At 47.0% G+C, this 17359-nt stretch overlaps 33 non-coding genes and 2 pseudogenes across 33 annotated transcripts; all 35 read left to right on the top strand.

Moving 5' to 3' along the window:
• The first annotated feature begins 157 nt into the window (after positions 1–157).
• On the top strand, positions 158–347 carry LOC124853586. Its single transcript, XR_007033926.1, has one exon. It is a non-coding gene; the product is annotated as a U2 spliceosomal RNA (small nuclear RNA).
• Positions 348–834: 487 nt separating this feature from the next.
• LOC124853162 lies at positions 835–947 on the top strand. Its single transcript, XR_007033505.1, has one exon. It is a non-coding gene; the product is annotated as a U5 spliceosomal RNA (small nuclear RNA).
• A 178-nt stretch (positions 948–1125) lies between these two features.
• Positions 1126–1312, top strand: LOC124852823. Its single transcript, XR_007033245.1, has one exon. It is a non-coding gene; the product is annotated as a U2 spliceosomal RNA (small nuclear RNA).
• Positions 1313–1801: 489 nt separating this feature from the next.
• LOC124853593 lies at positions 1802–1914 on the top strand. Its single transcript, XR_007033933.1, has one exon. It is a non-coding gene; the product is annotated as a U5 spliceosomal RNA (small nuclear RNA).
• Positions 1915–2089: 175 nt separating this feature from the next.
• Positions 2090–2281, top strand: LOC124854169. The gene has a single exon (XR_007034417.1). It is a non-coding gene; the product is annotated as a U2 spliceosomal RNA (small nuclear RNA).
• A 491-nt stretch (positions 2282–2772) lies between these two features.
• LOC124853653 lies at positions 2773–2888 on the top strand. The gene has a single exon (XR_007033993.1). It is a non-coding gene; the product is annotated as a U5 spliceosomal RNA (small nuclear RNA).
• Positions 2889–3057: 169 nt separating this feature from the next.
• Positions 3058–3247, top strand: LOC124854090. The gene has a single exon (XR_007034339.1). It is a non-coding gene; the product is annotated as a U2 spliceosomal RNA (small nuclear RNA).
• A 488-nt stretch (positions 3248–3735) lies between these two features.
• On the top strand, positions 3736–3847 carry LOC124853425. The gene has a single exon (XR_007033768.1). It is a non-coding gene; the product is annotated as a U5 spliceosomal RNA (small nuclear RNA).
• A 179-nt stretch (positions 3848–4026) lies between these two features.
• Positions 4027–4212, top strand: LOC124854372. The gene has a single exon (XR_007034616.1). It is a non-coding gene; the product is annotated as a U2 spliceosomal RNA (small nuclear RNA).
• Positions 4213–4707: 495 nt separating this feature from the next.
• LOC124853281 lies at positions 4708–4819 on the top strand. Its single transcript, XR_007033624.1, has one exon. It is a non-coding gene; the product is annotated as a U5 spliceosomal RNA (small nuclear RNA).
• A 176-nt stretch (positions 4820–4995) lies between these two features.
• LOC124854308 lies at positions 4996–5182 on the top strand. The gene has a single exon (XR_007034552.1). It is a non-coding gene; the product is annotated as a U2 spliceosomal RNA (small nuclear RNA).
• Positions 5183–5668: 486 nt separating this feature from the next.
• Positions 5669–5778, top strand: LOC124853796. The gene has a single exon (XR_007034135.1). It is a non-coding gene; the product is annotated as a U5 spliceosomal RNA (small nuclear RNA).
• A 177-nt stretch (positions 5779–5955) lies between these two features.
• On the top strand, positions 5956–6146 carry LOC124853832. The gene has a single exon (XR_007034168.1). It is a non-coding gene; the product is annotated as a U2 spliceosomal RNA (small nuclear RNA).
• Positions 6147–6641: 495 nt separating this feature from the next.
• On the top strand, positions 6642–6751 carry LOC124853884. Its single transcript, XR_007034212.1, has one exon. It is a non-coding gene; the product is annotated as a U5 spliceosomal RNA (small nuclear RNA).
• Positions 6752–6931: 180 nt separating this feature from the next.
• Positions 6932–7120, top strand: LOC124854282. The gene has a single exon (XR_007034526.1). It is a non-coding gene; the product is annotated as a U2 spliceosomal RNA (small nuclear RNA).
• A 495-nt stretch (positions 7121–7615) lies between these two features.
• On the top strand, positions 7616–7723 carry LOC124853842 (annotated as a pseudogene).
• A 177-nt stretch (positions 7724–7900) lies between these two features.
• Positions 7901–8088, top strand: LOC124854369. Its single transcript, XR_007034613.1, has one exon. It is a non-coding gene; the product is annotated as a U2 spliceosomal RNA (small nuclear RNA).
• A 499-nt stretch (positions 8089–8587) lies between these two features.
• On the top strand, positions 8588–8700 carry LOC124853161. The gene has a single exon (XR_007033504.1). It is a non-coding gene; the product is annotated as a U5 spliceosomal RNA (small nuclear RNA).
• Positions 8701–8873: 173 nt separating this feature from the next.
• Positions 8874–9062, top strand: LOC124854319. Its single transcript, XR_007034563.1, has one exon. It is a non-coding gene; the product is annotated as a U2 spliceosomal RNA (small nuclear RNA).
• Positions 9063–9557: 495 nt separating this feature from the next.
• Positions 9558–9673, top strand: LOC124853439. Its single transcript, XR_007033782.1, has one exon. It is a non-coding gene; the product is annotated as a U5 spliceosomal RNA (small nuclear RNA).
• Positions 9674–9845: 172 nt separating this feature from the next.
• On the top strand, positions 9846–10035 carry LOC124853708. Its single transcript, XR_007034047.1, has one exon. It is a non-coding gene; the product is annotated as a U2 spliceosomal RNA (small nuclear RNA).
• A 495-nt stretch (positions 10036–10530) lies between these two features.
• LOC124853690 lies at positions 10531–10640 on the top strand. The gene has a single exon (XR_007034029.1). It is a non-coding gene; the product is annotated as a U5 spliceosomal RNA (small nuclear RNA).
• A 178-nt stretch (positions 10641–10818) lies between these two features.
• Positions 10819–11008, top strand: LOC124854151. Its single transcript, XR_007034399.1, has one exon. It is a non-coding gene; the product is annotated as a U2 spliceosomal RNA (small nuclear RNA).
• Positions 11009–11500: 492 nt separating this feature from the next.
• Positions 11501–11608, top strand: LOC124853678 (annotated as a pseudogene).
• Positions 11609–11785: 177 nt separating this feature from the next.
• LOC124854327 lies at positions 11786–11976 on the top strand. Its single transcript, XR_007034571.1, has one exon. It is a non-coding gene; the product is annotated as a U2 spliceosomal RNA (small nuclear RNA).
• Positions 11977–12468: 492 nt separating this feature from the next.
• On the top strand, positions 12469–12580 carry LOC124853902. Its single transcript, XR_007034226.1, has one exon. It is a non-coding gene; the product is annotated as a U5 spliceosomal RNA (small nuclear RNA).
• Positions 12581–12756: 176 nt separating this feature from the next.
• LOC124854388 lies at positions 12757–12947 on the top strand. The gene has a single exon (XR_007034632.1). It is a non-coding gene; the product is annotated as a U2 spliceosomal RNA (small nuclear RNA).
• Positions 12948–13438: 491 nt separating this feature from the next.
• LOC124853337 lies at positions 13439–13551 on the top strand. The gene has a single exon (XR_007033680.1). It is a non-coding gene; the product is annotated as a U5 spliceosomal RNA (small nuclear RNA).
• A 179-nt stretch (positions 13552–13730) lies between these two features.
• On the top strand, positions 13731–13919 carry LOC124853765. Its single transcript, XR_007034104.1, has one exon. It is a non-coding gene; the product is annotated as a U2 spliceosomal RNA (small nuclear RNA).
• Positions 13920–14411: 492 nt separating this feature from the next.
• Positions 14412–14524, top strand: LOC124853613. Its single transcript, XR_007033953.1, has one exon. It is a non-coding gene; the product is annotated as a U5 spliceosomal RNA (small nuclear RNA).
• A 176-nt stretch (positions 14525–14700) lies between these two features.
• On the top strand, positions 14701–14891 carry LOC124854265. The gene has a single exon (XR_007034509.1). It is a non-coding gene; the product is annotated as a U2 spliceosomal RNA (small nuclear RNA).
• Positions 14892–15386: 495 nt separating this feature from the next.
• LOC124853689 lies at positions 15387–15496 on the top strand. The gene has a single exon (XR_007034028.1). It is a non-coding gene; the product is annotated as a U5 spliceosomal RNA (small nuclear RNA).
• Positions 15497–15671: 175 nt separating this feature from the next.
• LOC124852740 lies at positions 15672–15857 on the top strand. The gene has a single exon (XR_007033163.1). It is a non-coding gene; the product is annotated as a U2 spliceosomal RNA (small nuclear RNA).
• Positions 15858–16353: 496 nt separating this feature from the next.
• LOC124853389 lies at positions 16354–16465 on the top strand. Its single transcript, XR_007033732.1, has one exon. It is a non-coding gene; the product is annotated as a U5 spliceosomal RNA (small nuclear RNA).
• Positions 16466–16642: 177 nt separating this feature from the next.
• LOC124854254 lies at positions 16643–16833 on the top strand. Its single transcript, XR_007034498.1, has one exon. It is a non-coding gene; the product is annotated as a U2 spliceosomal RNA (small nuclear RNA).
• Positions 16834–17359: the final 526 nt, after the last annotated feature.

Here is a 17359-nt window from a genome sequence, read left to right as displayed (position 1 = left end):
CAAAGAGCTGTCTAGGTCAGAAATCAAGCGCCACAAAGGAGAGCTTGGGCGGAGGTGATAAGCAGCAGCCATTGTTATGCACACCTACGAGACGGGGTACCACAACAAGTGAGATTTGTGCCAAGAGCTTGGCGTGGACATCCAACACTTGGGGCTTATCGCTTCTCGGCCTTTTGGCTAAGATCAAGTGTAGTATCTGTTCTTATCAGTTTAATATCTGATATGTCCTCTATATGAGGACTACATATTAAGCAGATTTTTGGCATGAGGGCAGAAATTTGGAGCTTGCTCCTTTCTCTCACGCATCGACCTAGCATTGCAGTGCCGCTGGGAACGGTGCACTCTGTTCTTACCTTGTAGAAAACCAAACACTCAAACAATTGTCGCGTATCAAAAGTGAATTCTACACTGGCTCAATGAAACTGAGGTAGGCCTGGCACACAAAGTGTGTGAAACCGCTCTGATGGCTCACTGCTTAGGCGTGACCATGCACGGGAGTCTAATGAGCTTGAACTGGATTCCAAATTGAGTTAGAAGCGTTTGTCAAGAATGGAAACTTGCTTTCACTCAAGACCTTCTGGGAGACTTGGTGAGAAACCAAGTCAGCATTTGGAGGCGAATGTAAGTGGTTCAGGATGTATTGTGGCAGGCTTAAAGCCAATCACAGTAGTCAGGGCAGGAGGTAATAAAGACGTGTATAATTTTGGTTGGCAGATGGGGCGGGTTGGAATGTTGCATACTGGGATCTGACATCGGAAAGCAAGAGAGGCCTACCGTGAAGGTGGTGACTGTGACCGAGAGGCTCCTCTGCTGCTCTCCAACAGAGGGCCATGCTGACTCTGGTTTCTCTTCATAACGCACAAGTCTTTCGCCTTTTACTAAAGACTTCCGTGGAGAGGAACAAACATGAGTTGAATATATTTTTGGCAGGCTTTGCTGTATGGCTGAGCCTTATGAGAGTGTGAAAAGTCAAAGAGCTGTCTAGGTCAGAAATCAAGCGCCACAAAGGAGGCTTGGGCGGAGGTGATAAGCAGCAGCCATTGTTATGCACACCTCCGACAGGGTACCACAACAAGTGAGATTTGTGCCAAGAGCTTTTGGCGTGGACATCAACACTTGGGGCTTATCGCTACTCGGCCTTTTGGCTAAGATCAAGTGTAGTATCTGTTCTTATCAGTTTAATATCTGATATGTCCTCTATATGAGGACTACATATTAAGCAGATTTTGGCATGAGGGCAGAAATTTGGAGCTTGCTCCTTTCTCTACCATCGACCTAGCATTGCAGTGCCGCTGGGAGCAGTGCACTCTGTTCTTACCTTGTAGAAAACCAAACACTCAAACAATTGTCGTATCAAAAGTGAATTCTACACTGGCTCAATGAAACTGAGGTAACGGCCTGGCACACACAAGTGTGTGAAACCGCTCTGATGGCTCACTGCTTAGTGGCGTGACCATGCAGGGTCACAATGAGCTTGAACTGGATTCAAATTGAGTTAGAAGCGTTTGTCAAGAATGGAAACTTGCTTTCCTCAAGACCTTCTGGGAGACTTGGTGAGAAACCAGAGTCAGCATTTTGGAGCGAATGTAAGTGGTTCAGGATGTATTGCTTAGGCAGGCTTAAACCAATCACAGTAGTCAGGGCAGGAGGTAATAAAGACGTGTATAATTTTGGTTGGCAGATGGGGCGGGTTGGGAATGTTGCATACTGGGATCTGACATGCGGAAAGCAAGAGAGGCCTACCGTGAAGGTGGTGACTGTGACGAGAGGCTCCTCTGCTGCTCTCCAACAGAGGCCATGCTGACTCTGGTTTCTCTTCTCTTAGCACAAGTCTTTGGCCTTTTACTAAAGACTTCCGTGGAAAGGAACAAACATGAGTTGAATATATTTTTGGCAGGCTTTGCTGTATGGCTGAGCCTTGTAGATTGTGAAAAGTCAAAGAGCTGTCTAGGTCAGAAATCAAAGCGCCACAAAGGAGAGCTTGGGCGGAGGTGATAAGCAGCAGCCATTGTTATGCACACCTGAGCAGGTACCACAACAAGTGAGATTTGTGCCAAGAGCTTGGCGTGGACATCAACACTTGGGGCTTATCGCTTCTCGGCCTTTTGGCTAAGATCAAGTGTAGTATCTGTTCTTATCAGTTTAATATCTGATATGTCCTCTATATGAGGACTACATATTAAGCAGATTTTTTGGCATGAGGGGCAGTAATTTGGAGCTTGCTCCTTTCTCTCACGCATCGACCTAGCATTGCAGTGCCGCTGGGAGCGGTGCACTCTGTTCTTACCTTGTAGAAAACCAAACACTCAAACAATTTCGCGTATCAAAAGTGAATTCTACACTGGCTCAATGAAACTGAGGTATCGACCTGGCACACACAAGTGTGTGAAACCGCTCTGATGGCTCACTGCTTAGTGGCGTGACCATGCGGGGTCACAATGAGCTTGAACTGGATTCCAAATTGAGTTAGAAGCGTTTGTCAAGAATGAAACTTGCTTTCACTCAAGACCTTCTAGGAGACTTGGTGAGAAACCAGAGTCAGCATTTTGGAAGCGAATGTAAGTGGTTCAGGGATGTATTGCTTAGGCAGGCTTAAACCAATCACAGTAGTCAGGGCAGGAGGTAATAAAGACGTGTATAATTTTGGTTGTGAGATGGGCGGGTTGGGAATGTTGCATACTGGGATCTGACATGCGGAAGCAAAGAGAGGCCTACCGTGAAGGTGGTGACTGTGACGAGAGGCTCCTCTGCTGCTCTCAACAGAGGCCATGCTGACTCTGGTTTCTCTTCATAACGCTAAGTCTTTCGCCTTTTACTAAAGACTTCCGTGGGGAAGGAACAAACATGAGTTGAATATATTTTTGGCAGGCTTTGCTGTGGCTGAGCCTTATAAATTGTGAAAAGTCAAGAGCTGTCTAGGTCAAAATCAAGCGCCACAAAGGAGAGCTTGGGCGGAGGTGATAAGCAGCAGCCATTGTTATGCACACCTCCGACGGGGTACCACAACAAGTGAGATTTGTGCCAAGGCTTGGCGTGGACATCCAACACTTGGGGCTTATCGCTTCTCGGCCTTTTGGCTAAGATCAAGTGTAGTATCTGTTCTTATCAGTTTAATATCTGATATGTCCTCTATATGAGGACTACATATTAAGCAGATTTTGGCATGAGGGCAGAAATTTGGAGCTTGCTCCTTTCTCTCCACGCATCGACCTAGCATTGCAGTGCCGCTGGGAGCGGTGCACTCTGTTCTTACCTTGTGAAAACCAAACACTCAAACAATTGTCGCGTATCAAAGTAGAATTCTACACTGGCTCAATGAAAGTGAGGTAAGACCTGGCACACACAAGTGTGAAACCGCTCTGATGGCTCACTGCTTAGTGGCGTGACCATGCAGGGTCACAATGAGCTTGAACTGGATTCCAAATTGAGTTAGAAGCGTTTGTCCAAGAATGGAAACTTGCTTTCACTCAAGACCTTCTGGGAGACTTGGTGAGAAACCAGAGTCACATTTTGGAGCGAATGTAAGTGGTTCAGGGATGTATTGCTTAGGCAGGCTTAAGCCAATCACAGTAGTCAGGGCAGGAGGTAATAAAGGCGTGTATAATTTTGGTTGGCAGATGGGGCGGGTTAGAATGTTGCATACTGGGATCTGACATGCGGAAAGCAAAGAGGCCTACCGTGAAGGTGGTGACTGTGACCAGGGCTCCTCTGCTGCTCTCCAACAGAGGGCCATGCTGACTCTGGTTTCTCTTCCTAACGCACAAGTCTTTCGCCTTTTACTAAAGACTTCCGTGGAGAGGAACAAACATGAGTTGAATATATTTTGGCAGGCTTTGCTGTATGGCTGAGCCTTATGAAGTGTGAAAAGTCAAAGAGCTGTCTGGTCAGAAATCAAGCGCCACAAAGGAGAGCTTGGGCGGAGGTGATAAGCAGCAGCCATTGTTATCCACACACCTCTACGAGCGGGGTACCACAACAAGTGAGATTTGTGCCAGAGCTTGCGTGGACATCCAACACTTGGGGCTTATCGCTTCTCGGCCTTTTGGCTAAGATCAAGTGTAGTATCTGTTCTTATCAGTTTAATATCTGATATGTCCTCTATATGAGGACTACATATTAAGCAGATTTTTGGCATGAGGGCAATTTGGAGCTTGCTCCTTTCTCTCCACATCGACCTAGCATTGCAGTGCCGCTGGGAGCAGTGCACTCTGTTCTTACCTTGTAGAAAACCAAACACTCAAACAATTGTCGCGTATCAAAGTGAATTCTACACTGGCTCAATGAAACTGAGGTAACGACCTGGCACACACAAGTGTGAAACCGCTCTGATGGCTCACTGCTTAGTGGCGTGACCATGCAGGGGTCACAATGAGCTTGAACTGGATTCAAATTGAGTTAGAAGCGTTTGTCAAGAATGGAAACTTGCTTTCCTCAAGACCTTCTGGGAGACTTGGTGAGAAACCAGAGTCAGCATTTTGGAGGCGAATGTAAGTGGTTCAGGGATGTATTGCTTAGGCAGGCTTAAAGCCAATCACAGTAGTCAGGGCAGGAGGTAATAAAGGCGTGTATAATTTTGGTTGGCAGATGGGGCGGGTTGGGAATGTTGCATACTGGGATCTGACATGCGGAAAGCAAAGAGAGGCCTACCGTGAAGGTGGTGACTGTGACCGAGAGGCTCCTCTGCTGCTCTCCAACAGAGGGCCATGCTGACTCTGGTTTCTCTTCATAACGCACAAGTCTTTCGCCTTTTACTAAAGACTTCCGTGGAGAGGAACAAACATGAGTTGAATATATTTTGGCAGGCTTTGCTGTATGGCTGAGCCTTATGAGATTGTGAAAAGTCAAAGAGCTGTCTAGGTCAGAAATCAAGCGCCACAAAGGAGGCTTGGGCGGAGGTGATAAGCAGCAGCCATTGTTATGCACACCTACGAGCGGGGTACCACAACAAGTGAGATTTGTGCCAAGAGCTAGCGTGGACATCAACACTTGGGGCTTATCGCTTCTCGGCCTTTTGGCTAAGATCAAGTGTAGTATCTGTTCTTATCAGTTTAATATCTGATATGTCCTCTATATGAGGACTACATATTAAGCAGATTTTTGGCATGAGGGCAGAAATTTGGAGCTTGCTCCTTTCTCTCACGTCGACCTAGCATTGCAGTGCCGCTGGGGCGGTGCACTCTGTTCTTACCTTGAAAACCAAACACTCAAACAATTGTCGCGTATCAAAGTGAATTCTACACTGGCTCAATGAAAGTGAGGTAACGGCCGGCACACACAAGTGTGTGAAACCGCTCTGATGGCTCACTGCTTAGTGGCGTGACCATGCAGGGTCACAATGAGCTTGAACTGGATTCCAAATTGAGTTAGAAGCGTTTGTCAGAATGGAAACTTGCTTTCCTCAAGACCTTCTGGGAGACTTGGTGAGAAACCAGAGTCAGCATTTTGGAGGCGAATGTAAGTGGTTCAGGGATGTATTTTAGGCAGGCTTAAAGCCAATCACAGTAGTCAGGGCAGGAGGTAATAAAGCGTGTATATTTTGGTTGGCAGATGGGGCGGGTTGGGAATGTTGCATACTGGGATCTGACATGCGGAAAGCAAAGAGGGCCTACCGTGAAGGTGGTGACTGTGACCGAGAGGCTCCTCTGCTGCTCTCAACAGAGGGCCATGCTGACTCTGGTTTCTCTTCATACGCCTGAGTCTTTGCCTTTTACTAAAGACTTCCGTGGAGAGGAACAAACATGAGTTGAATATATTTTGGCAGGCTTTGCTGTATGGCTGAGCCTTATGAGAGTGTGAAAAGTCAAAGAGCTGTCTAGGTCAGAAATCAAGCGCCACAAAGGAGAGCTTGGGCGGAGGTGATAGCAGCAGCCATTGTTATGCCACACCTACGACGGGTACCACAACAAGTGAGATTTGTGCCAAGAGCTTGGCGTGGACATCCAACACTTGGGGCTTATCGCTTCTCGGCCTTTTGGCTAAGATCAAGTGTAGTATCTGTTCTTATCAGTTTAATATCTGATATGTCCTCTATATGGGGACTACATATTAAGCAGATTTTGGCATGAGGGGCAGAAATTTGGAGCTTGCTCCTTTCTCTCCACGCATCGACCTAGCATTGCAGTGCCGCTGGGAGCGGTGCACTCTGTTCTTACCTTGTAGAAAACCAAACACTCAAACAATTGTCGCGTATCAAAAGTGAATTACTCTGGCTCAATGAAACTGAGGATGTGACTGGCACACACAAGTGTGTGAAACCGCTCTGATGGCTCACTGCTTAGTGGCGTGACCATGCACGGGGTCTGCGAGCTTGAACTGGATTCCAAATTGAGTTAGAAGCGTTTGTCAAGAATGGAAACTTGCTTTCACTCAAGACCTTCTGGGAGACTTGGTGAGAAACCAGAGTCAGCATTTTGGAGCGAATATAAGTGGTTCAGGGATGTATTGCTTAGGCAGGCTTAAAAGCCAATCACAGTAGTCAGGGCAGGAGGTAATAAAGGCGTGTATAATTTTGGTTGGCAGATGGGGGCGGGTTGGGAATGTTGCATACTGGGATCTGACATGCGGAAAGCAAAGAGGCCTACCGTGAAGGTGGTGACTGTGACCGAGAGGCTCCTCTGCTGCTCTCCCACAGAGAGCCATGCTGACTCTGGTTTCTCTTCATGCTCCGAGTCTTTCGCCTTTTACTAAAGACTTCCGTGGAAGGAACAAACATGAGTTGAATATATTTTTGGCAGGCTTTGCTGTATGGCTGAGCCTTATGGAATTGTGAAAAGTCAAAGAGCTGTCTAGGTCAGAAATCAAAGCGCCACAAAGGAGAGCTTGGGCGGAGGTGATAAGCAGCAGCCATTGTTATGCACACCTACGAACGGGGTACCACAACAAGTGAGATTTGTGCCAAGAGCTTGGCGTGGACATCCAACACTTGGGGCTTATCGCTTCTCGGCCTTTTGGCTAAGATCAAGTGTAGTATCTGTTCTTATCAGTTTAATATCTGATATGTCCTCTATATAGGGACTACATATTAAGCAGATTTTTGGCATGAGGGCAGAAATTTGGAGCTTGCTCCTTTTCTCCACGCATCGACCTAGCATTGCAGTGCCGCTGGGACAGTGCACTCTGTTCTTACCTTGTAGAAAACCAAACACTCAAACAATTGTCGCGTATCAAAAGTGAATTCTACACTGGCTCAATGAAAGTGAGGTAACGGCCTGGCACACACAAGTGTGTGAAACCGCTCTGATGGCTCACTGCTTAGTGGCGTGACCATGCGGAGTCACAATGAGCTTGAACTGGATTCCAAATTGAGTTAGAAGCGTTTGTCAGAATGGAAACTTGCTTTCACTCAAGACCTTCTGGGAGACTTGGTGAGAAACCAGAGTCAGCATTTTGGAGCAGATGTAAGTGGTTCAGGGATGTATTGCTTAGGCAGGCTTAAAGCCAATCACAGTAGTCAGGGCAGGAGGTAATAAAAGCGTGTATAATTTTGGTTGGCAGATGGGGGCGGGTTAGAATGTTGCATACTGGGATCTGACATGCGGAAAGCAAAGAGGCCTACCGTGAAGGTGGTGACTGTGACCGAGAGGCTCCTCTGCTGCTCTCCAACAGAGGGCCATGCTGACTCTGGTTTCTCTTCTCTGCATAAGTCTTTCGCCTTTTACTAAAGACTTCCGTGGAGGAACAAACATGAGTTGAATATATTTTGGCAGGCTTTGCTGTATGGCTGAGCCTTATGAAATGTGAAAAGTCAAAGAGCTGTCTAGGTCAGAAATCAAGCGCCACAAAGAGAGCTTGGGCGGAGGTGATAAGCAGCAGCCATTGTTATGCACACCTACCAGACGGGGTACCACAACAAGTGAGATTTGTGCCAAGAGCTTGGCGTGGACATCCACACTTGGGGCTTATCGCTTCTCGGCCTTTTGGCAGATCAAGTGTAGTATCTGTTCTTATCAGTTTAATATCTGATATGTCCTCTATATGAGGACTACATATTAAGCAGATTTTGGCATGAGGGCAGAAATTTGGAGCTTGCTCCTTTCTCTCCACGCATCGACCTAGCATTGCAGTGCCGCTGGGAGCGGTGCACTCTGTTCTTACCTTGTAGAAAACCAAACACTCAAACAATTGTCGCGTATCAAAAGTGAATTCTACACTGGCTCAATGAAACTGAGGTAACGGCCTGGCACACACAAGTGTGTGAAACCGCTCTGATGGCTCACTGCTTAGTGGCGTGACCATGCAGGGGTCACAATGAGCTTGAACTGGATTCCAAATTGAGTTAGAAGCGTTTGTCAAGAATGGAAACTTGCTTTCCTCAAGACCTTCTGGGAGACTTGGTGAGAAACCAGAGTCAGCATTTTGGAGAAGCGAATGTAAGTGGTTCAGGGATGTATTGCTTAGGCAGGCTTAAAAGCCAATCACAGTAGTCAGGGCAGGAGGTAATAAAGCCGTGTATAATTTTGGTTGGCAGATGGGGCGGGTTGGGAATGTTGCATACTGGGATCTGACATGCGGAAAGCAAGAGGCCTACCGTGAAGGTGGTGACTGTGACCGAGAGGCTCCTCTGCTGCTCTCCAACAGAGGGCCATGCTGACTCTGGTTTCTCTTCATAACGCACAAGTCTTTCGCCTTTTACTAAAGACTTCCGTGGAGAGGAACAAACATGAGTTGAATATATTTTTGGCAGGCTTTGCTGTATGGCTGAGCCTTATGAAGTGTGAAAAGTCAAAGAGCTGTCTAGGTCAGAAATCAAGCGCCACAAAGGAGAGCTTGGGCGGAGGTGATAAGCAGCAGCCATTGTATATGCACCTCTACAAGTACCACAACAAGTGAGATTTGTGCCAAGAGCTTGGCGTGGACATCAACACTTGGGGCTTATCGCTTCTCGGCCTTTTGGCTAAGATCAAGTGTAGTATCTGTTCTTATCAGTTTAATATCTGATATGTCCTCTATATGAGGACTACATATTAAGCAGATTTTGGCATGAGGGCAGAAATTTGGAGCTTGCTCCTTTCTCTCCGCCATCGACCTAGCATTGCAGTGCCGCTGGGAGCGGTGCACTCTGTTCTTACCTTGTAGAAAACCAAACACTCAAACAATTGTCGCGTATCAAAGTGAATTCTACACTGGCTCAATGAAAGTGAGGTAACGGCCTGGCACACACAAGTGTGAAGCCGCTCTGATGGCTCACTGCTTTGTGGCGTGACCATGCAGGGGTCACAATGAGCTTGAACTGGATTCAAATTGAGTTAGAAGCGTTTGTCAAGAATGGAAACTTGCTTTCACTCAAGACCTTCTGGGAGACTTGGTGAGAAACCAGAGTCAGCATTTTGGAGCGGATGTAAGTGGTTCAGGGATGTATTGCTTAGGCAGGCTTAAAACCAATCACAGTAGTCAGGGCAGGAGGTAATAAAGACGTGTATAATTTTGGTTGGCAGATGGGGGCGGGTTGGGAATGTTGCATACTGGGATCTGACATGCGGAAAGCAAAAGAGGCCTACCGTGAAGGTGGTGACTGTGACCGAGAGGCTCCTCTGCTGCTCTCCAACAGAGGGCCATGCTGACTCTGGTTTCTCTTCTACGCACAAGTCTTTCGCCTTTTACTAAAGACTTCCGTGGAGAGGAACAAACATGGGTTGAATATATATTTTTGCAGGCTTTGCTGTATGGCTGAGCCTTATGAAATTGTGAAAAGTCAAAGAGCTGTCTAGGTCAGAAATCAAGCGCCACAAAGGAGAGCTTGGGCGGAGGTGATAAGCAGCAGCCATTGTTATGCACACCTCGAGCAGGTACCACAACAAGTGAGATTTGTGCCAAGAGCTTGGCGTGGACATCAACACTTGGGGCTTATCGCTTCTCGGCCTTTTGGCTAAGATCAAGTGTAGTATCTGTTCTTATCAGTTTAATATCTGATATGTCCTCTATATGAGGACTACATATTAACAGATTTTTGGCATGAGGGCAGAAATTTGGAGCTTGCTCCTTTCTCTCCACGCATCGACCTAGCATTGCAGTGCCGCTGGGAACGGTGCACTCTGTTCTTACCTTGTAGAAAACCAAACACTCAAACAATTGTCGCGTATCAAAGTGAATTCTACACTGGCTCAATGAAAGTGAGGTAACGACCTGGCACACACAAGTGTGTGAAACCGCTCCTGATGGCTCACTGCTTAGTGACGTGACCATGCAGGGTCACAATGAGCTTGAACTGGATTCCAAATGGAGTTAGAAGCGTTTGTCAAGAATGGAAACTTGCTTTCACTCAAGACCTTCTGGGAGACTTGGTGAGAAACCAGAGTCAGCATTTTGGAGCGAATGTAAGTGGTTCAGGGATGTATTGCTTAGGCAGGCTTAAAAGCCAATCACAGTAGTCAGGGCAGGAGGTAATAAAGACGTGTATAATTTTGGTTGGCAGATGGGGCGGGTTAGGAATGTTGCATACTGGGATCTGACATGCGGAAAGCAAGAGAGCCTACCGTGAAGGTGGTGACTGTGACCGAGGGCTCCTCTGCTGCTCTCAACAGAGAGCCATGCTGACTCTGGTTTCTCTTCATAACGCACAAGTCTTTCGCCTTTTACTAAAGACTTCCGTGGAAGAACAAACATGAGTTGAATATATTTTGGCAGGCTTTGCTGTATGGCTGAGCCTTATGTAAGTGTGAAAAGTCAAAGAGCTGTCTAGGTCAGAAATCAAGCGCCACAAAGGAGAGCTTGGGCGGAGGTGATAAGCAGCAGCCATTGTTATGCACACCTACAGACGGGGTACCACAACAAGTGAGATTTGTGCCAAGAGCTTGGCGTGGACATCAACACTTGGGGCTTATCGCTTCTCGGCCTTTTGGCTAAGATCAAGTGTAGTATCTGTTCTTATCAGTTTAATATCTGATATGTCCTCTATATGAGGACTACATATTAAGCAGATTTTGGCATGAGGGCAGCAATTTGGAGCTTGCTCCTTTCTCTCCACGCATCGACCTAGCATTGCAGTGCCGCTGGGAGCGGTGCACTCTGTTCTTACCTTGTAGAAAACCAAACACTCAAACAATTGTCGCGTATCAAAGTGAATTCTACACTGGCTCAATGAAACTGAGGTAACGGCCTGGCACACACAAGTGTGACCGCTCTGATGGCTCACTGCTTAGTGGCGTGACCATGCACGGGGTCACAATGAGCTTGAACTGGATTCAAATTGAGTTAGAAGCGTTTGTCAAGAATGGAAACTTGCTTTCCTCAAGACCTTCTGGGAGACTTGGTGAGAAACCAGAGTCAGCATTTTTGGAGCGAATGTAAGTGGTTCAGGGATGTATTGCTTAGGCAGGCTTAAAAGCCAATCACAGTAGTCAGGGCAGGAGGTAATAAAGGCGTGTATAATTTTGGTTGGCAGATGGGGCGGGTTGGGAATGTTGCATACTGGGATCTGACATGCGGAAAGCAAAGAGAGGCCTACCGTGAAGGTGGTGACTGTGACAGAGGCTCCTCTGCTGCTCTCAACAGAGGGCCATGCTGACTCTGGTTTCTCTTCATAGCACAAGTCTTTCGCCTTTTACTAAAGACTTCCGTGGAGAGGAACAAACATGGATTATATATTTTGGCAGGCTTTGCTGTATGGCTGACCTTATGAAATTGTGAAAAGTCAAAGAGCTGTCTAGGTCAGAAATCAAGCGCCACAAAGGAGAGCTTAGGCGGAGGTGATAAGCAGCAGCCATTGTTATGCACACCTCCGAGCAGGGTACCACAACAAGTGAGATTTGTGCCAAGAGATTGGCGTGGACATCAACACTTGGGGCTTATCGCTTCTCGGCCTTTTGGCTAAGATCAAGTGTAGTATCTGTTCTTATCAGTTTAATATCTGATATGTCCTCTATATGAGGACTACATATTAAGCAGATTTTTGGCATGAGGGCAGAAATTTGGAGCTTGCTCCTTTCTCTCCACGACATCGACCTAGCGTTCAGTGCCGCTGGGAGCAGTGCACTCTGTTCTTACCTTGTAGAAAACCAAACACTCAAACAATTGTCGCGTATCAAAGTGAATTCTACACTGGCTCAATGAAGCTGAGTGCGGCCTGGCACACACAAGTGTGACAACTCTCTGATGGCTCACTGCTTTGTGGCGTGACCATGCAGGGTCACAATGAGCTTGAACTGGATTCAAATTGAGTTAGAAGCGTTTGTCAAGAATGGAAACTTGCTTTCACTCAAGACCTTCTGGGAGACTTGGTGAGAAACCAGAGTCAGCATTTTGGAGCGAATGTAAGTGGTTCAGGGATGTATTGCTTAGGCAGGCTTAAAAGCCAATCACAGTAGTCAGGGCAGGAGGTAATAAAGACGTGTATAATTTTGGTTGGCAGATGGGGGCGGGTTGGGAATGTTGCATACTGGGATCTGACATGCGGAAAGCAAAGAGGCCTACCGTGAAGGTGGTGACTGTGACCGAGAGGCTCCTCTGCTGCTCTCCAACAGAGGGCCATGCTGACTCTGGTTTCTCTTCACTGCTGCTAGATCTTTCGCCTTTTACTAAAGACTTCCGTGGAAGGAACAAACATGAGTTGAATATATTTTTGGCAGGCTTTGCTGTATGGCTGAGCCTTATGAGGTGTGAAAAGTCAAAGAGCTGTCTAGGTCAGAAATCAAGCGCCACAAGGAGAGCTTGGGCGGAGGTGATAAGCAGCAGCCATTGTTATGCACACCTACGACGGGGTACCACAACAAGTGAGATTTGTGCCAAGAGCTTGGCGTGGACATCCAACACTTGGGGCTTATCGCTTCTCGGCCTTTTGGCTAAGATCAAGTGTAGTATCTGTTCTTATCAGTTTAATATCTGATATGTCCTCTATATGAGGACTACATATTAAGCAGATTTTTGGCATGAGGGCAGAAATTTGGAGCTTGCTCCTTTCTCTCCACGCATCGACCTAGCATTGCAGTGCCGCTGGGAGCGGTGCACTCTGTTCTTACCTTGTGAAAACCAAACACTCAAACAATTGTCGCGTATCAAAAGTGAATTCTACACTGGCTCAATGAAAGTGAGGTAACGGCCTGGCACACACAAGTGTGTGAAACCGCTCTGATGGCTCACTGCTTAGTGGCGTGACCATGCAGGGGTCACAATGAGCTTGAACTGGATTCCAAATTGAGTTAGAAGCGTTTGTCAAGAATGGGCACTTGCACTCAAGACCTTCTGGGAGACTTGGTGGAAACCAGAGTCAGCATTTTGGAGCGAATGTAAGTGGTTCAGGGATGTATTGCTTAGGCAGGCATAAAGCCAATCACAGTAGTCAGGGCAGGAGGTAATAAGGACGTGTATAATTTTGGTTGGCAGATGGGGGCCGGGTTGGGAATGTTGCATACTGGGATCTGACATGCGGAAAGCAAAAGGCCTACCGTGAAGGTGGTGACTGTGACCGAGAGCTCCTCTGCTGCTCTCCAACAGAGGGCCATGCTGACTCTGGTTTCTCTTCATAACGCACAAGTCTTTAGCCTTTTACTAAAGACTTCCGTGGAAAGGAACAAACATGAGTTGAATATATTTTTGGCAGGCTTTGCTGTATGGCTGAGCCTTATGAGATTGTGAAAAGTCAAAGAGCTGTCTAGGTCAGAAATCAAGCGCCACAAAGGAGAGCTTGGGCGGAGGTGATAAGCAGCAGCCATTGTTATGCACACCTACAGGCAGGGTACCACAACAAGTGAGATTTGTGCCAAGAGCTTGGCGTGGACATCCAACACTTGGGGCTTATCGCTTCTCGGCCTTTTGGCTAAGATCAAGTGTAGTATCTGTTCTTATCAGTTTAATATCTGATATGTCCTCTATATGAGGACTACATATTAAGCAGATTTTTGGCATGAGGGCAGAAATTTGGAGCTTGCTCCTTTCTCCACGCATCGACCTAGCATTGCAGTGCCGCTGGGAACGGTGCACTCTGTTCTTACCTTGTAGAAAACCAAACACTCAAACAATTGTCGCGTATCAAAAGTGAATTCTACACTGGCTCAATGAAAGTGAGGTAACGGCCTGGCACACACAAGTGTGTGAAACCGCTCTGATGGCTCACTGCGTGAGTAGGCCATGCACGGGGTCACAATGAGCTTGAACTGGATTCAAATTGAGTTAAGCGTTTGTCAAGAATGGAAACTGCTTTCTCAAGACCTTCTGGGAGACTTGGTGAGAAACCAGAGTCAGCATTTTGGAGCGGATGTAAGTGGTTCAGGGATGTATTGCTTAGGCAGGCTTAAAAGCCAATCACAGTAGTCAGGGCAGGAGGTAATAAAGACGTGTATAATTTTGGTTGGCAGATGGGGCGGGTTGGGAATGTTGCATACTGGGATCTGACATGCGGAAAGCAAAGAGAGGCCTACCGTGAAGGTGGTGACTGTGACCGAGAGGCTCCTCTGCTGCTCTCCAACAGAGGGCCATGCTGACTCTGGTTTCTCTTCATAGCTGCACAAGTCTTTCGCCTTTTACTAAAGACTTCGTGGAGAGGAACAAACATGAGTTGAATATATTTTTGGCAGGCTTTGCTGTATGGCTGAGCCTTATGGAGTGTGAAAAGTCAAAGAGCTGTCTAGGTCAGAAATCAAGCCACAAAGGAGAGCTTGGAGGCGGAGGTGATAAGCAGCAGCCATTGTTATGCACACCTACGACAAGAGTCCACAACAAGTGAGATTTGTGCCAAGAGCTTGGCGTGGACATCCAACACTTGGGCTTATCGCTTCTCGGCCTTTTGGCTAAGATCAAGTGTAGTATCTGTTCTTATCAGTTTAATATCTGATATGTCCTCTATATGAGGACTACATATTAAGCAGATTTTTGGCATGAGGGCAGAAATTTGGAGCTTGCTCCTTTCTCTCCACGCATCGACCTAGCATTGCAGTGCCGCTGGGAACGGTGCACTCTGTTCTTACCTTGTAGAAAACCAAACACTCAAACAATTGTCGCGTATCAAAGTGAATTCTACACTGGCTCAATTGAAACAGAGGTAACGGCCTGGCACACACAAGTGTGTGAAACCGCTCTGATGGCTCACTGCTTTGTGACGTGACCATGCCAGGTCACAATGAGCTTGAACTGGATTCCAAATTGAGTTAGAAGCGTTTGTCAAGAATGGAAACTTGCTTTCACTCAAGACCTTCTGGGAGCTTGGTGAGAAACCAGAGTCAGCATTTTGGAGGGAATGTAAGTGGTTCAGGGATGTATTGCTTGAGCAGGCTTAAAAGCCAATCACAGTAGTCAGGGCAGGAGGTAATAAAGACGTGTATAATTTTGGTTGGCAGATGGGGGCGGGTTGGAATGTTGCATACTGGGATCTGACATGCGGAAAGCAGAAGAGGCCTACCGTGAAGGTGGTGACTGTGACCCAGAGGCTCCTCTGCTTCTCCCAGCAGAGGCCATGCTGACTCTGGTTTCTCTTCATAACGCACAAGTCTTTCGCCTTTTACTAAAGACTTCCGTGGAAGAACAAACATGAGTTGAATATATTTTGGCAGGCTTTGCTGTATGGCTGAGCCTTATGAAGTTGAAAAGTCAAAGAGCTGTCTAGGTCAAAATCAAGCGCCACAAAGAGAGCTTGGGCGGAGGTGATAAGCAGCAGCCATTGTTATGCACACCCTCTGACGGGGTACCACAACAAGTGAGATTTGTGCCAAGAGCTTGGCGTGGACATCCAACACTTGGGGCTTATCGCTTCTCGGCCTTTTGGCTAAGATCAAGTGTAGTATCTGTTCTTATCAGTTTAATATCTGATATGTCCTCTATATGAGGACTACATATTAAGCAGATTTTTGGCATGAGGGCAGAAATTTGGAGCTTGTTCCTTTCTCGCATCGACCTAGCATTGCAGTGCCGCTGAGAAGGTTGCACTCTGTTCTTACCTTGTAGAAAACCAAACACTCAAACAATTGTCGCGTATCAAAAGTGAATTCTACACTGGCTCAATGAAAGTGAGGTAACGGCCTGGCACACACAAGTGTGTGAAACCGCTCTGATGGCTCACTGCTTAGTGGCGTGACCATGCACGGGGTCACAATGAGCTTGAACTGGATTCAAAATTGAGTTAGAAGCGTTTGTCAAGAATGAAACTTGCTTTCACTCAAGACCTTCTGGGAGACTTGGTGAGAAACCAGAGTCAGCATTTTGGAGCGAATGTAAGTGGTTCAGGGATGTATTGCTTGAGCAGGCTTAAAGCCAATCACAGTAGTCAGGGCAGGAGGTAATAAAGACGTGTATAATTTTGGTTGGCAGATGGGGGCGGGTTGGGAATGTTGCATACTGGGATCTGACATGCGGAAAGGAAGAGGCCTACCGTGAAGGTGGTGACTGTGACCGAGAGGCTCCTCTGCTGCTCTCAACAGAGGGCCATGCTGACTCTGGTTTCTCTTCATAACTACAAGTCTTTCGCCTTTTACTAAAGACTTCCGTGGAGAGGAACAAACATGAGTTGAATATATTTTTGGCAGGCTTTGCTGTATGGCTGGGCCTTGTAAATTGTGAAAAGTCAAAGAGCTGTCTAGGTCAGAAATCAAGCGCCACAAAGGAGAGCTTGGGCGGAGGTGATAAGCAGCAGCCATTGTTATGCACACCTCCGACAGGGTACCACAACAAGTGAGATTTGTGCCAAGAGCTTGGCGTGGACATCCAACACTTGGGGCTTATCGCTTCTCGGCCTTTTGGCTAAGATCAAGTGTAGTATCTGTTCTTATCAGTTTAATATCTGATATGTCCTCTATATGAGGACTACATATTAAGCAGATTTTTGGCATGAGGGCAGAAATTTGGAGCTTGCTCCTTTCTCTCCACGCATCGACCTAGCATTGCAGTGCCGCTGGGAACGGTGCACTCTGTTCTTACCTTGTAGAAAACCAAACACTCAAACAATTGTCGCGTATCAAAAGTGAATTCTACACTGGCTCAATGAAAGTGAGGTAACGGCCTGGCACACACAAGTGTGTGAAACCGCTCTGATGGCTCACTGCTTAGTAGCGTGACCATGCACGGGGTCACAATGAGCTTGAACTGGATTCCAAATTGAGTTAGAAGCTTTGTCAGAATGGAAACTTGCTTTCACTCAAGACCTTCTGGGAGACTTGGTGAGAAACCAGAGTCAGCATTTTGGAGCGAATGTAAGTGGTTCAGGGATGTATTGCTTAGGCAGGCTTAAAAGCCAATCACAGTAGTCAGGGCAGGAGGTAATAAAGCGTGTATAATTTTGGTTGGCAGATGGGGGCGGGTTGGGAATGTTGCATACTGGGATCTGACATGCGGAAAGCAAAGAGAGGCCTACCGTGAAGGTGGTGACTGTGACCGAGAGGCTCCTCTGCTGCTCTCCAACAGAGGGCCATGCTGACTCTGGTTTCTCTTCATAACTAAT

Source organism: Hippoglossus stenolepis, chromosome 10 (genome assembly GCF_022539355.2).
Source record: "Hippoglossus stenolepis isolate QCI-W04-F060 chromosome 10, HSTE1.2, whole genome shotgun sequence".
In the NCBI taxonomy this organism is placed as follows: Eukaryota; Metazoa; Chordata; class Actinopteri; order Pleuronectiformes; family Pleuronectidae; genus Hippoglossus; species Hippoglossus stenolepis.
The sequence above is the reverse complement of the archived record's forward strand: the minus strand, read 5'-3'. Positions and strand labels throughout refer to the sequence as shown.